This window comes from Chrysemys picta, chromosome 7 (assembly GCF_011386835.1).
Source record: "Chrysemys picta bellii isolate R12L10 chromosome 7, ASM1138683v2, whole genome shotgun sequence".
Taxonomy (NCBI): Eukaryota; Metazoa; Chordata; order Testudines; family Emydidae; genus Chrysemys; species Chrysemys picta.
In genome coordinates, this window is record NC_088797.1 from 71143626 (window position 1) to 71149833 (window position 6208).

At 41.8% G+C, this 6208-nt stretch overlaps 1 protein-coding gene across 16 annotated transcripts in view; it reads right to left on the minus strand.

The window, feature by feature from the left end:
- Positions 1-3914, minus strand: part of RASGEF1A (RasGEF domain family member 1A) — a 278684-nt gene extending 274770 nt beyond the window's left edge. For 7 of the 16 annotated variants that reach the window (XR_010589204.1, XR_010589201.1, XM_065551768.1 and 4 more), the window contains exon 1: positions 3737-3871. The gene's annotated coding sequence lies outside the window, so the exon portion shown is untranslated. Of the gene's footprint in view, positions 1-3736 lie in introns of all 16 variants that reach the window. The other 9 variants (XR_010589200.1, XR_010589199.1, XM_065551771.1 and 6 more) reach the window with 5 other exon arrangements.
- Between the last annotated feature and the right edge of the window lie 2294 nt (positions 3915-6208).

Here is a 6208-nt window from a genome sequence, read left to right on the forward strand (position 1 = left end):
GGCCCTTATTCTAGGCAAGCCCAAGTACAGGAGAGTAGCTGCAATCAGGGCCGGCTCCTGGGTTTTGGCCGCCCCAAGCAGCCAAACCACACAAAAAAAAAAAAGCCGCGATCGCAATCTGCGGCGGCAATTCAGCGGGACATCCTTCGCTCCGAGCAGGAGTGAGGGACCGTCCATCGAATTGCCGCCGAACAGCTGGACGTGCCGCCCCAAGCACCTGCTTCATAAGCTGGTGCCTGGAGCCGGCCCTGGCTGCAATGAAATAGAAATCTTCCTTACAGATGTCACCTAGGCCTGATCTCTCCAGAGCCAGGGCCGGCTCCAGGCACCAGCTTGGCAAGCAGGTGCTTGGGGTGGCCACTCCGGAGAGGGTCGGCAGGTCCAGCTATTCGGGGGCAATTCGGTGGACGGTCCCTCACTCCCGCTCGGAGCAAAGGACCTTCCGCCGAATTGCCGCTGCAGATCGCGATCGAGACCTTTTTTTTGGGGGGGGGGGGGGGGGGGGGGGGGGGCTGCTTGGGGTGGCCAAAACCCTGGAGCCAGCCCTGTCCAGAGCACTGGAACACAGATGTGCAAAATGTAGGGGTTTTGTTTATTTGTAGCCCCTGATATTGATGTTTTGGATTCACATAAACCCAAAACTCTAAGTGCAGATTTGAGCAAAGTAGTTGATTTTATTAGGGTTTGGTTGCAACTTTATGAAATGTCCACAATTTCTGAAATAGATCTCTACTATAAACCTACCTCCCCACAGGTTATAAGCTATGGCAAAACTTCTGGAAAACTAGGCCTGGGTTCACATTGGTAACTAAATTACAAACTAGGTGAGATTTAATCTGGCTTTGAGTTTCATTATGAAAATTTCATTCTGCTTTAGTTTTGTGGCTCTTGGGCAGTTAAAGTATTTTGCTAGCTCTTATCAGAAATGGTTCCACAGCAAAACTCTGGCTCCAAGCGCTCCAAACTTCGGATTTTCTATGGTCTGTCTTTTGCACCTGGCTGAACCAGAACTCCAGATCTGAACAAACTCTCAATTAAGGGAAGTTTCCACTGAAATCTAAACATGGCAGTTTTGGGCTATCCCTAATACTTATATACAAAGGTGATGGGCACTCCAGAAATACCATAGAGGCACAGGATGCCATGGTGATAGCATTTCTTTACAGAGCAATGCAAATTATTTTAACCTTTCTTTCTCTTTGTTTCTTTCTTCCAGCTCCCACCAGCAAATAATATACCCGAATAACCAATAAACTGAATGGAGCAAAATGGGATTTAAAGTGAACACTCATTCTTCCCTAAAAATGGAACAATGCCAGATATGACGTCTCTGAGACCAAAAGCAGACAACCTCCCATTAGCTTACAAGTCTCAGAATTTGGGTTACACCAATGGCATATTTTTTTTGAATAATGCATGTTGCAAGAATGAAGCTTCAAAAAAAGCACTCTGTTCTGTTCTAGAGGCAGCTTCTTGCACATGTACTGAGTCTGCATTGGCTTCCTGCAGTATGACTCTTATAATTAGAACAACTGGTTGGATTAGTTAATTATATTAAACTTACTGGTTCACAAGTCTAGAACATCAGCTCTGTGAAGGGTTTAATTCTCTAGGGATGGGACAGCACAATACAAGGTTTGTATGCATGATTAATGTAACTTGATTTTTCCCCCCCTCTTGTTGCCAAGTTACAAAAAAGTGTTATCTCACTGGATTGTCTACCTTTAAATAGACTAAATTCCCAGCCAAAAGGAGCCATGCTGATTAAAAATTGATCATATACTGATGTCTCTTGGGGGAGGGGGGGAATTACAAATAAGATAATTTTTATTCTAGACATTGGCTAGACATGGTCAAATATAGCTCTTCAGTCCCCAGAGACCCTGGCATATACCACTGTAGCAAGTGACTGAGTTTGTGTGAAATAAATAACTACTAATTTATAATTAAACAGAATGAGTATTAAGTCTTTAAAAGCAGTATCATGGTGATCTATCAACCAAACTGTATCTTGGATTGTTTTCTTCTGTGGCCCCATTGAATTAAGAAAGGTGAAATGGCTGTGAAAATCCATGGCATTTATTAATTTAACTGCCTGTAAGCCCCCCAAGTGATAAAGAATTACCTTAAAATATAGTTTTGATACACATTTTACAAGAAAATCTGACTCCAATAGAAGGTATGGTATAATCCCTGCTGACATATCAAACATTTTTTGTTTTGCCTGTTCTTGAAGATCGGTACAAAAGGACATTTAAATCACAATTAATTTTGAGATTGCTTTGTACTAGTGTAAATGTTTGTGGCATGACAGTAGGTACAGAAAGGTCTATTAACATCTTTTCCCTAGTGGAGAAAGCAAGAGTTGATTCCAAAAATATATACACTGTCAAGAATCCATTGGTCTTACTGGCTACCCAAATGCTGTATGGTATTCAGCATTAATTGCTGTTTTGTCAGCATCTTAGACGTGACCAATATAGGACCCATGGTCATGTCTGTATAGAGACTCTTTCATATTAACAATTGCAGGGAAGTTCTCTTGTTTTAAATGCTTTAAAAAAAAGAAAACTCAGATAAAAGTCAAATTCTAGCAGGTCTGACTAAACAGAATATATGAGGCAATGCTGTATAGAACACCTTTTAATGGGTGATAAATAAGGGTACATCCAGTCACAATTGCAAGAAGACATTCCACAGAACAGGTAAGAGAAATAGTGCAAAAGAACTGTCTTCAGTACAGTTAACCCATAAGGGATCCAAGGGTAAGCTTATGGGATTCTGCGTTGATACCAGCTAGTCTGCTGTTCTGTTTATGGTACGAAAGAAACATAATGCAGGATTAATTTAATGGTGCCACCTTTTAGAAGTAACCCACTTGGTAAATGGGGCATTTGGCTTGCTGGGGATGAGGCTACACAGGCTAGATGAAAGCTTCAACTAGAGAGCAAAAATTAAAAAGTATGAGCAGCCGTAGATGACTGCTTAGATCACTCTGCTTAAAATTACATGCCTCCTCAGAAAATGGAAGAAGGGAATTTCTCCAGGAATTTAAGAATCTAGGGGTAGGGGGGGATTTTGTCCTAGCCAAAAACAAATAAGTAAAACTCTCCTGCATGCTGCATTTTTTGGCTCAACAGCGAAGAAATGTATTGACAAAATTTGTATGTATGCACGCACACACACACAGTACAGTGCTCAGCAGACTTGTTCTGATGGTTTTAGTACGTACTAGAGTTTTAAAAATGACTAAAAATTGAATATAATCTATTTGCATTCAGAACACTTGCTGGGGAAAACGTGCCAGGGAGATGCTTAGACTATGGAATTTCAACTAATTAAAGTGATGAAACAAATGTTGTGTGGATGAATCTGCAAGTAGTCCATGACAGAATCCTGACACACTGTATTCCCAGAAGTCGAGTACAAAAGCATGCCTGATCATTTAGAAACATTGAGATGCTTCTCATATGCGCCGGGGCAGGTGGTGGTGTTCTCATAAAAGTTGCATTAAGGAGGAAAATGCACTTGAAATGCTGTATTTTCACCGGCTTTCTATTCAGTGGATGCAGCTTAGAACGGCATACTCAGGGTTAACACCAGGAAGGCACACTGGTGGCATGTACTGCCAGGTGTTAAAACACCCACTGAATTAGCACCAGTGCCAGTCTCTGTACAGAGCTTGGCACCTCTTCAAACTCAATGATATAGCATAAAAGATGTGTTAATCTCTTACCTTGATCAGATCCAGTGTAGCTTTTTGGTTGTTCTCCGTCCACTACCAGAAAAAGAGAAATTAATGCCAGATCCCAGTGAGTCATCCTAAATGACAGAGTAGGCTCACTCTTTGCACAGGCTGCTTGCTGCCTCTGCTGTGTGACAGCTGCCGGCTGGCTTTGGAACAAGAGTGTCCCATTCTGCAGCCTACTGCAGGGGGAGTTTGAAGAGAGAGAGAGAGAGTGAAACAGGAGGGTGAGAGAGAAAGCAAAAGAGAGAAAAAGACAGGAATATACCATGTAGATGTTCTCTCCCCCTCTCTGCTTGGTGCACAGACATATGATGCACTGTTTAAAAGTTACTTTTTAATATGTAATGCAGCCTCTGATTTAAAAACCTCCCCAATTTTGCCCTTAAAAAAAATCTATGCACAGAGCAACTTCTGGATGTTTCAGTGATTCCAGTTTCTCTGTGTGTATCAGTGGAATGGTTTAATGCTATACAACGAGTATGTCAAGTAGCAGCAGATCTGACTTGTGTGTGTGAAAGGTAGCATGTAACTGGCAGGGTATCCCTGCAATTGTAGGCTGACAGACTAGTGGAGGTGCAGTGGTGATTCTGGGACCTGAAGAGTGGGCAAAAAGAAATCATTACATAATCACAAGGCATTCTGGAGGGGGCTCTTGAGGGCTCCCAGGATCAAACATGTAAAAATTCTGCCTTCAAATGGAAGTGAAGGTTGGGATGATTTCCCAGTCTCTGCTGGATCATTCCTGCTTGTGCATCTGGACATTGCTAAATCCTCAATTCCAGAGATGTGACTTATCCTTGGGGATCATAAAAATACCTCCAAGGAGCAAATATTTTGTGTTTTGATAGACCAGATTGCACCAAATGGCAGGTAGTTTCCTAGGGAAGGATATGCCCAGACACTACTCCCCCCTACCTTTCAAAATACAAAATACAAGAACATTGTATTCTACTGTCAAATGCTGTATGTTTTTTTTCTCTTTTCAGAAAAAAGAAATATTTCCAGTGTAGCTTAATAGAAGTTTGTGGTTACTGAGAGAGTGTTTTGTGTCTTAGGGAGTGATGGAGGGGTAGAAATGAATAGGTTCCCACTGCATGTGCTGCTGCTGCTGCCACAAGCTAAATGGTAAAGATCTCTTTTTGGGACGGGGAGCTTTTGTTGAAAACACTGGCAGTACATCCCTGCTGATGACCTGGGAGTGTTACCATTCAGGTGCCACAAGTACTCCTGTTCTTTTTGCATTCACTGTGTGTCACTGCTAGAGCTAAGCGAACCTCACTATGTTTAGAAATACCATATTCTTATCCAGTAGGGTGACCAGATAGAAAGTGTGAAAAATGGGACTGGGGGCGGGGGGGAATAGGTGCTTATATAAGAAAAAAACCCAAATACTGGGTCTGTCCCTATAAAATCGTGACATCTGGTCACCCTATTATCCAACCCTCCTGGGTCTGAAAAATCACGTGGTTTTGCATATATGATGGTACTTGGGACAGGTCACTGGAAAGATAAGAATAAAAGTGTGACCATACTGGGTCAGACCAAAGGTCCATCTAGCCCAGTATCCTGTCTTCTGACAGTGGCCAGAGCCAGGTGCCCCAGAGGGAATGAACAGAACAGGTAATCATCAAGAGATCCATCCCCTGTCACCCATTCCCTGCTTCTGGCAAATAGAAGCAAGGGACACCATCCCTGCCTTTCCTGGCTAATAGCCATTGATGGATCTATCCTCCATGAACTTATCTAGTTCTTTTTTGAACCCCATTATAGTCTTGTCCATCACAACATCCTCTGGCAAAGAGTTCCACTGACTGACTGACTGCGTTGTGTGCAAAAATTCTTCTTTACTTGTTTTAAACCTGCTGCCTGTTAGTCATTTGGTGACCCCTAGTTCTTGTGTTATGAGAAGGAGTAATTAACACTTCCTTATTTACTTTCTCCACAGCAGTCATGATTTTATATATCTCTATCATACCCCCCCTTAGTCATCTCTTTTCCAAGGTGAAAAGTCCCAGTCTTATTAATCTCTCCTCAGCTGAAAGCTGTTCCAGACGCTTAATCATTTTTGTTGCTCTTTTCTGAACCTTTTCCAATTCCAATATATCTTTTTTGAGACAGGGCGACCACATCTGCACAAAGTATTCAAGATGTGGATGTACCATTGATTTATATAGAGGCAATATGATATTTTCTGTCTTATTATCTATCCCTTTCTTAATGATTCCCAACATTCGCTTTTTTGACTGCCACTGCATATTGAGTAGATGTTTTCAGAGAACTATCCACAATGACTGCAAGATCTTTCTTGATTGGTAACAGCTAATTTAGACCCTATCATTTTATATGTATAGTTGGGATTATGTTTTCCAATGTGTATTACTTTGCATTTATCAACACTGAATTTCATCTGCCATTTTGTTGTCCAGTCACCCAGTTTTGAGAGATCCTTTTGTAACTCTT